Raw genomic sequence first — 10434 nt, 5'->3', positions numbered from 1 at the left:
AGCAAATTGTTCTATAACTTGTCTATAATCATCATACATTAATTTTGTAAAAGAAATAAAAAGACTTGAATTAATAAATGAACTACTTTTCTTCTTATCTCACTCTTAGCAGTTTTCTACATATATATGTGTATATATGTATGGATGCATTTATTTGTTCGATTGTTTCTTCTGTGTCTATGTATGTGAGTGTGCCACATGGTGAGTGTGCAGAGGTCAGGAAGATTTGGAGGAGGAGGTTCTCTCCTCCCACCATGTGCATCCTGGAGATGAAACTCAAGTTTCGTAGGCTTGGCAGCAGGCACTTTTACTGCTGATCCATCTTTCTGGCTTAACAGTCTTAAAACAATAGTATGTAATGATAAGTGACATTCAAGAATCTGCCACATACACTGAGATATAAAGGAACTTAAGCTTTCTGAGAAGCCAAAGTACTGAAAGAGAATTGGGAAGTTTATTCTGCTGCAAAGTATATTCTAAATGGTTACTTGTGTGAGAAAATAACCATGCTCAGAATTCACACAAGTGACTGAAGAACAACTTTGGCCTGAACATAAAAGCTGAGTTTAGTAGGCATTTGGCAGTGAGTATAAAGATTTCATGACTCGTGAGGAGGGCAGGAAGCACTAACTCTAAAAGAAAGTACAGATAAATGGACTTCAGCAAACTTTTCATCAAAAGATACCACCGAGATAGCTCAGTAGTTGAGAGCTCTGGCTACTTTCCATTCCCAGCATGGAACATGGTAGCTGACAACCATCTGAAACTCCAGATATACAGGACCTGATGCCCTCTTCTGGCCTCCTTAGGTACTGCACCCGTACACAGATACACATGCGACAAAACACCCATACACAGGAAATTACAATAAAGCCTTTTAAAAAAAGAGACACCATTGAGCACAAAGAACTGCTATTTTATGCAAATAGCTCCTATAAACTGGTAAAAAGCCAAAAGCCTGAATTTAAAAGGAGAAAAAAACCCAACAGATCTATCACAAAATAAAATATCCATATGCCCAAAGCAAGTTTTTCTGAAAAGGTTCTGAATGGAATCCCCACTCGTCCAGGAAAGGCCATTGAAGCCACAGTGAGCTGTGAGTGCTTATGTTGTATGCACACAGCATAGGCAGAAAGGCCAGCACTATAAGGACGAGCAGTTTGCAGGGGGAAAAGCAAGCATGCTAGCGGCTTCCAAGAAAGATAATATCTCTGCCCTAGGAGTCAGCCATTCTATCCATAAGCACGGAGTCAAGGGAGTTCCTATGCTCACAGAAAAGGTTGTGGTAGAATGTTGGTAGCAGTTATGTCCTGAGCTTCTAATTAGAACACATTTCCATCTGCAACAGAACTGCTGAATAGAATGATCTTACTACACAGTACTAAAAAGGTTTGAAGCCCTTATTCACAGAGTCAGAATATAGTAAACAGCGCAGAAGGATGGGGGACAGCTGAGCACAAGTTCCACGGGTTCATTTGCACAAAGTCCAAGGGCACCAAAACTGCTGTATGGCAGCAGAGGTGGAGTGATGGCTGCTTGTGCTAGAGCATTGGGTGGGCAGTGAGGTGATTTGGGAAGGGATGAAAATGTCCGTAGCTGCGCCAGCAGGCATATTGGGGGAGGTATGGGAAGGAATACTGAGAGGCGCACTTTATTGTGTTGTAACTTAAATATATCAATCTTTGATAGAATTTTCACACTCCTTGATACAAAAATGCGTAGGATGCTAACAGACACTGAAAAGCCAGAGCTTTTAGCTTTTGCTAATGTGGAAAGATGTGGGTTGCAAGACAGCGTTATGGGATAGAATTCTGTGCAAAGCTGTATATACTCACACAGAAGAATTTTGTAAAGTTCAAACACAAAATACTTGACTTTTCTATGTTCCCAAGCCTAAGGCATTGGTGCTGTCATCCCATAACACTGAGCTCTGCCTCTCATGACTCCTAAGACCCTTCTACCTCAAAAGAGACATTCATGAGAGCGTTGACTGTTCCAAAATGCAGAACCTTTCAAGTGTACAGTTGCTGTGGTCCTGTGAGGGGGAGGTATGCTCATTAGCTATTCTGTGTTGTTTTTCCAGTGGGAAATTATTAAGAGTAATTTGGAAGTTTGTTGACTTGCTTGGTGTTGGGATCCGGGCAGCGGGACCCATAAAGTCACACTATGTGACAGATGTCGTGTGGGAGGTTTTTTAAGGGAGGAGATGCAGGCGTGGCCTCTGGTTGAGGCTCAAGGGGAAGAGAATGGCGAGAAGGGAACAGGCCCTTTTGTAAAGGGATATAGCATGTGTGCAGGGGAGGACACGCAGCTCCTGGTGTCCTCCTGGGAATGTGTCACATCTCAACTATCCTGCTGTTGCTAAGTGCCTGGAGCTGGTCATGGAGGTGACCGATTGCTAACATTCCTCCCTTTTATTTATTATAAAAGAGGAGGAACTAGGAGGAGGTGATGGTGAGCAGGATTCAGGACGTCGTTGCTGCTCTCAGCTTGCTTCCTGCTGTCTAAGGGCATTGTCACTTTTGGAGTACAGTTGATCTTTACCATGGTGGCACACTTGGTAATCGTTAGCCTCAGGCTCTGTGGCCATTGGTTGCTACTCTTGTAAAAGCAACTGATTGTTTGATTAGAATTTTTCTTTTAAATGTAGAGAAGAAATTGATAAACCAGGGTGTGAATAGAAGAATCAAGAAGATGAGAAGAAAACCAATTAGGAAAGGCAGTAAAAAGAAGTCCTTTTCCACAGGACTCCAAGTTCCATTCCCAGCATGGAACATGGTAGCTGACAACCATCTGAAACTCCAGATATACAGGACCTGATGCCCTCTTCTGGTCTCCTTAGGTACTGCACCTGCACACAGACATGCGGACAAAACACCCATACACAGGAAATTAAAATAAATCCTTTAAAAATGGGGTTTTCAAAGGCCCAGAGGTTGGAGGCATCGAATTATTCCTTACATTGGAGGGGGGGGGGTCACAGTGAAACATCTGCAGAATCTCAGCACACGGAGATCAGATGTCTGTTCCATTTCCTCTTCCCTGAGCCCCAGGAAACTTTATGGGCTTCTTCAAAAACCATGTGACAGTGATAGGCCAAACTGTGGTCCTAGGCAGAAGGCTAATGGGTATGAAGAAGGAAGAGAGATAATGACATACAAACTATAAGAGCAACATGAATGTGGCTGCTCTACTTCCAAGCCCTGACACAAGTCTTCTTGGGCCAGCAGACTCCATCAATCTCATTTTCTACAGAAAGAGTTTCAACACTGCTGCTTCTTTAACACTCAGCTATTCTTGCCTTTTTTCATGAACTTCAAAGCTCCTCAGAGGCAGGCTCACACCTAAAACAACAAGGAGAGAAATACAGCGCCTTTCTATGGATTCACAAGACTCTGATTACAGGGAGTAAAATGCCCAGAGAACTAAGAGACCAAGTGTTATGATACATGATTAGACTGTGCAGTGTGACCCTTCCCTCCCGTGTCAGGACTCCATCTAGGTTGTGAGGACCCCAGAGATCTGAGAGGAAAGCCTGAGATGCTGAGGGGCCTCCATTCTCCAGGGACCATAGCCCTTTTGTAAGCAGAGGAGTGTTAGGAAGGCGGGGAGAGCCTGGGGATTCTCCAAGAAGGAAGTTGAAGGCCCAAAGTAGGGTGATGGGAAAGGAGCTCAAGAAACAGAAGAAATGTTCATGGGGCTGCGATTCTGTAACTAGAGGAACATAGAGAAAGCTGGGTGAGTGACAGGGAGCCTGGCTGATGGGGGCAGGAAAAAAAGAACTCAGTGGAGCTTCATTTTTCAGAGAGGTATTGATGCTCCTTCACACCAGTTTGGAAAGAAAAATGAAAACCTCCACTAATTCTGGACCTACTTTCCACTCCCAAGAAAGACATTCTTTAAGTAACCGTGTTTTTCTAAGGACTACACCTCATCCCACCCCCACAGTGATTTTGACTCTACTCTATATTTAAATGGAGAGATCTGGTAACCCTGAAGACACCCCACACCCGCTGCCACCAGAAGCCCTAAGCCCTTTTGACTAGCCTGACTCCATGACAGGCTCTGTTTTTTTCACCTTGCTTAACTAGGTCTGAGTTTCTCTTTCTCAGAATTCAAATAAAGAATCCCTGGAAAAGCCATACACTGAAGACAACCAATCAGCTCACAGGTTAAGTTCACCAAAAGTTATGTTTATAGATACATGGCCTTGCTGTTCCCTAGGTAAAGCACAGCCGGCTCAAACCAATCAAATTAAAGGTCAGCACATGAGTAAAAGTCAGTCATCAATAAGTCAACAAATTCCCCAGTAAGTAGGGAAAATCCCTAAGCAATCAGCCAATCCAGAATCCCCTCATACCCTTGTGTCATTTCTGACCAATTAGTTTAGAGTTACCACACAAAGCCCCTAACTGTCTATCAATTTAGCCTATGAAATTACTTCTGGGTCTCTATTTTGCCCTAATGGTGATCCCAGCATGCTGGTAACTTTGCAAAATAAACACTCTCTGTTCTTGTGTACTTCCTGGTTCTGGGGTCTTTTCTCGATGATTCTCAGACCCTAATATTTGGGGACCCTAAAATCTGGGCATAACAAAATTATTTTATAATCTTAGACAATAAGACTTCCCACACAGCCCACAGTTATAGGAGGGAGGGAGAGGGAGAGCAGGGGATGTGGGTTGCTGGCCATTTTCCTTTTGTCATTCAGGAGGTAACAAGCTTGTAGGGAAAATGTAATTAAGTATTGCTGAGCTCATGCATGCTACTGAACTTCTTACTCCATCCCCCAAAGTTGAATGTTACAAAATAACCACTGGTATTTATGGTCCTTTGCCTTCAGGGTCAGTAGAGATGATCTGGGGGAGAAGTGGGGTAATTTCTCAAGGATTTATTGTCCATCCCAGTATTATAGATGGGGGTTGCAAGGAAGGAACTAAAATCATGGCATATATAAAAAAGGAGATGCAAATGAATGCAGGGGCTAGAATTTCTCAGCTTTACTGTTTCCTTACATCAAAGGCAAAGCGGCAAAGAACAGGGCTTTGGCGAGTCCTGGAAAACATGTGTTCTGGCAAACAGTGGTTAAATGGTCAGAGAACCAAATTAATATTGCACGTGAATGCTGTTGAAATAAAAGGTTTGGTAGATACAGGAGCTAACGTGACTGTTTTTTTCCCAAAAGGTTTGGAATCCAGAGTGGCCACTTCAGAAGGTTCATACACAGTTTATAGGAATTAGTAAGTTATCTCAAATAAGACAAAGTATATGATGGATTAAATGTGTGGGACCAAAAGGGGAAGGGATCTTTTACAACAATGGGGTACTCACATTAATATTCCTGCAATTCTTGAGACAGCCAATGATGAACTTAGGGGTAAAATGGTAGATGCTCCTGGGGAAGGTATTGATATGTGTCATCAAAAACAATCAGCTGATTTTTGCACCTTGCATATTCCATATATATGTTAATGCAGAAATATACCTATAATATTACCTTTAAAAGTTTGTGTATTTTCAGAGCAAAAGACCAGATAACGATGAGGACAAAGCAAGCAGCCGGATGAGTCAGCCTCACAGACTGCCTCAGTTCCTGTTTCCTCAAGAATCTGTATCCGGGTAAACTTCAGGGATAGCTGGGGTGATCCTGCCTCACAGGTTTCAGCCAGGACTTCAGCTAACCCCTGCACTTTTCTAGCCCTAAGTGATCCTACAGAGACTGAACAGCAAAAGATACAGCTAGCTCTTTAAGGACTTGCCAATATCCCAATTTTCGTAGGGTCCCCAAAAGATACCTTCACCCCCAGACAGCAGGAAGCATTTTTAAGAACACAACACCCCCATTCCCAAGAGGTGGGGTGGGTGGGTTTTGGTCGTTTGTTGGGATGTGGGTGTTTATTGTCATTTAGGGGGGTTGGGTCTAAGTTGTTATTTGTCATGGCCAGAGAGGAAACAAATGAAAGATTAGAATCAGGGATTCTTTCTTTCTCTCCTCCATCCTTCTTTTTCGCCTATCTTTTTTCCTATCTAGTTTTAGGGAAAAGGAGAAAGAAAGAGGGTAATAAAAATGTAAAAAGGGGGAGGGGGTAGTAGCATAGGATAAAAGGCAGATGAATGAATCTATTAGTCTCAGATAGTTTGCATTGGTATGGATTATTATATATTGATAGAAATTTAAGATTATTTAGTTCAACTCCTGCTTAATGTACATATGTAACTCATTTAAAAATGTGACATTGTAACTAAAAAAAAAATTAAAAAAATGTGACGTAAAGTTCTAGTCTTATAAAACTACTACTGCAAACTGCTCAGGATAGTTTGAAATGTAAGTTAGTAGTTAGTCACCTATAAATACTCTCACTTGTAGTCTTCTTAGGAATTGGTTTAATTACAGAAATAAGCTTTACTTAATCTCTTGTATATGTTTTCAAGGCTAAGCAGATAGTGCATAGCTAGCAACAAGCAGTGTTTGTGTAATAGATACCCTGAGATAGAAGGGTGATCTTCACACACTTCAAATATCTACAGAATATGGCATTTAAAGCTACCTTAATAATAAAACAATAATAATGTGTCTTTCTGACAGGAAGACACATCTGCTCCTGGCGGCACCTACAATCTACCTCAAAGAAGACAATGGGCACCAAAGAACCTCCACTTGGAGTTTGCTTCAAACATGGCAGGGCTAGACACAGGGCAAACATTGCCCTTACCCTGACTGCTGACAGCAGGCTGTCCAAACTGTTGACAAGCACGGCACTGGAAAATTGACTGTCCAGCTTTGCAGAGTCAAGGTAGGACACTCCTTCAAAGTTCCTACTTTACAGATAAATCTGTCGGATAGTCTGGGCCAGTGTGCTGAAGATTGGATGCCCCAGTGCCACAGAGAAACCTCTGGTGATTGTCCAGGTAGTCAGCAACTTCTGACATTTCTACAGTTTAGAAGCTGCTTGCTCTGCAATTCCTGTTTTCTCAGGTAATATTTATCCTGATAAGGGCTGGAAGGGAAGTAGAGGCATAAGAAACCCAAATAATGTAGATTAAGAAGTATGCACTACAGCTGCTCTCTCTCTCTCTCTCTCTCTCTCTCTCTCTCTCTTTCTCTTTCTCTTATTCCTTTCTTCTTGGAGTGAAAGAACATAACAAAAGTCTAAATTTTGAATTAGGATATTTAGCTATGAAAGTCTGTCTTCTTGTCAGCTTAAGGGATAATCAAGAAAGAAGGAAAGCTCCAGGGCCCCGGGCAGAGCACTTGTCTAATGTATGTGTGTTAAGCTTCTGCTGCTTGATGAAGCGCCACAAAGGCAACTTCCGGAGAATTGATTTTGGCTTACAGTTCCAAAGGGATAAGAGTCCAGCATAACTGTGCAGAGGCATGGTAGCAGGCAGCCAAAGCAGGAAGCTCCGAGCTCGAGTATTCAATGGCAAACACGAAGCAGACACGGTGAGCTACCTTGTAAGTGGGTCTACACAGTAGGTGGGGCAAGGATATAGAATCTCAGAGCTTCCTCCAACATGCACACTCATGCACACACACATGCACACACAGAGTCTCTGTTGTACCCTCACCGTATACTCTTGGCTCTTGGGTGTCTGTGGCCTTGGCAGTCCCACCTGCAGGGACTGCAGGGGACTGTAATAACCTGCTTTATCACAGGCCATGGTCATTTAGGAGCTTCACCCACTGAGGTCCATTCCAGCACCTCCCTGCTCCATCGTGGCTACCTGCTGTGGGAAGACTCACATACGTCCGCACTGGCCAGTGTGTACCTGAGCCTCCGCCTCAGAACTGATAGGTTTTTTCTTTATTCCAAGTTCTTGGCACCAGTGAGGACCCACAGTTGCAGGAGTAAACTGATAAGTGCTTTTCAGTTTGAGGAAATGGATTTGAATGGAAATGTTTGCGCTGTCCCAACCAACATTGAGTGGACATGAAAACAAAACAAAAAGCTGTGTGCGTGACTGAAATTCCAAAGTCTGCTTTCAACTTTTCCTAGTTAGAACTGTTAACAAGTAAAGACAATCTCAAGGAAACAATTTCCAAGACCACGCCAGGAGAGGCACTCTTGCTGAATGTCTGACATCAGCCACCTCCTTTGTGTGTTTCTTGGAATGGCACCCTCTGTCTCCCCAGCAGAAGCTTCTCCTGGATTGACAGCCACAGAGCAACTCTTCCAGGAGTTTCATTTTTTTAGTCATGTTTTACTTCATTTGAAAGAGTCTGTGCTAAGTCAGTTCAGCATTCATTTCAGTATTTAAGGCCAACCATCTCATCTCAAGTGAGCCTTCTTGAGCTAAAGACTTTCTTTTCTTTATCTACTTTTAAATATGTTCCAGACTCTTATCAACTTTTTAATCTTTTTGCAGTGGTTAATTTTGAATCAATGTGACAAAACACCTACAGAGCAACTTGAGGAGAGAGAATTTCCTCTGGGGTCATGGTTTCGGTCCTCCCTGGGAGGATGGATGGCAGTGGAAGCGTGTGGCCAGGGCTGTTCACGTACAGCAAGCAGGGTGTGAAAAGCAGGCCAGAACCAGTGGCCCCACTACACCCTGCAAGGGTGCACACCAACTGACCTCTCAGCCAGTCAGGCCCCACCTCCAAGAGCTTTCAGCCCCCAAAAATAGTGCCACCAGCCTGGGGAACAAGTGTTCAGAACAGGAGTCTGTGGGGGACATTTTCAGTTTAAATCACAACTCTTCTTATGTGAACGTTCTGGTTTAAAGGTCATCCCTCGAAACAGATCTTTCACAGTTGATTAAGGAGCACAGGATCAGTGGTTGACGCCGATTAATCTTCCAAGCATGTGATCTAGCCCCGTTGGCAGCTGCAGCACACACTAAGGCGGTGACTGACTGAAGCTGTCCGTTTCCCTCATCAGTCATCGACCATCCTACCCCTGTGCATCTGTGTTCCTGACTGCTAGGACTCTCATTGTGTATTTGGTCCCTTGTGTCCCAGCAGACTGGGAGGCCTTCCGAGGTTTCTGTTACCTGCAGTACATCCTTCACAGCCTTCCTTTCTCCCTTTCCCCTTTAATTGGAAACTTTTAGAGGTTTTAGAGACAGGGTGTCAACTTGGGGGGCTGACAGGTGAGTCTACCGTATCTGACAGAGTTGCTATGTTCTGACCCTCCTAGAAACTTGGACTTGTGATCCAAAAGCCAGCTGTGGGTGGAAAAATACATTATATGTATGCGTGAAATCATCAAAAATAAACAGTAGCCAAGTGTAGTGTTACATATCTGTAGTTCTCGCCTTCCAGAGGCTAAGACAAGAGTTTTCAGTTCAAGGCCGAGCTATATATACGGTGAGACTCTCTCTCAACAAAACAAGGTAAATGTGATCTGAAAGGCTGCTGGCACTAAACAAGGCCGTATAGACACAGTCAGTAATCTCCTAAGAATCACAGCTTCCAGTTGGACAAAGCCTTGTATTAAAATAGATTTTAAGCCAAGCAGAAGTATTGCCTGCATTCCCAGCTCCTTGGTAGCCTGAGGCAGGTGGATGACTTAAGCCCCGAAGTTCTAGGTCAGCCTGGAAAAAGTGGGGAGACTCAACTGACAGTGTTGGGGGGAGAGAGGAGAGAAGGAAAAAAGGAGAGAGAGAGAGAGAAAAGAGGAAGATAGGGAGGGAGGAATGGAGAGTTGATTCTGAAAAGCATTAGCCAGTGCTCAGAATACAGTCGCAGGTAGATCTCTGAGTTCAAAGCCAGCCTGGTCTACAGAGCTAGTTCTAGGGCAACCAAGGCTACACAGAGGAACCCTGTCTCAACACAAAACAAAACAAACCTCCTCAAACTGCTATTTCCTAAAAGTAGGTGGTATAGCCCACACCATTAGCACCACCCAGGGCAGCACGAGGTTGACCAGGAGGGGAAAAGCAAGGGGAAGAGATGGTAAAGATGCTCTTAAAATTTACTTTTATTTTAAATAATTACGTGGCACATAGTCATCGTACAAAATGATGTGTCATTATGTAACTGGCCCTGAGACCTTAGCACAACTGATGCCATGTTGGAAGAACCATTCTGCCCCTACAACTGCCAGCACAGGAACAAAAGTCTAACCCAGCACAGACCTAGTTCTTAGTTTCAGGAAGTCCCTCAGTATACTAACCTTGATTTTTTTTTTTTTTTGGCTTCATAGTTTCACTTCTTGCTGTTTTTGCTAACTAAAGTATGTCAACTAGGATGTGGTTTTTGTGTATAAAAGACAAAGAATGGTGAGGATTGGGGCTGCATGATTTGGGCAAGTTCCCCAGGCAGTTGCCAGCCAGCAATATAGACTTTCTAGTACAGCCTCATGAGTATCCATGTTCCTTGGTGGAATTACCTTCCAACAATTATAACATCTATATGCATGTGTTATATGTACAGGTGTGTGGGTGTGCCAGCCAGAGGTCAGCCTTGGATGTCTTCCTTTATTGTTATTT

Source organism: Psammomys obesus, unplaced genomic scaffold (genome assembly GCF_907164565.1).
Source record: "Psammomys obesus unplaced genomic scaffold, mPsaObe1.curated_primary_1811, whole genome shotgun sequence".
Classification (NCBI taxonomy): Eukaryota; Metazoa; Chordata; class Mammalia; order Rodentia; family Muridae; genus Psammomys; species Psammomys obesus.
This window is presented reverse-complemented; position numbering follows the sequence as displayed.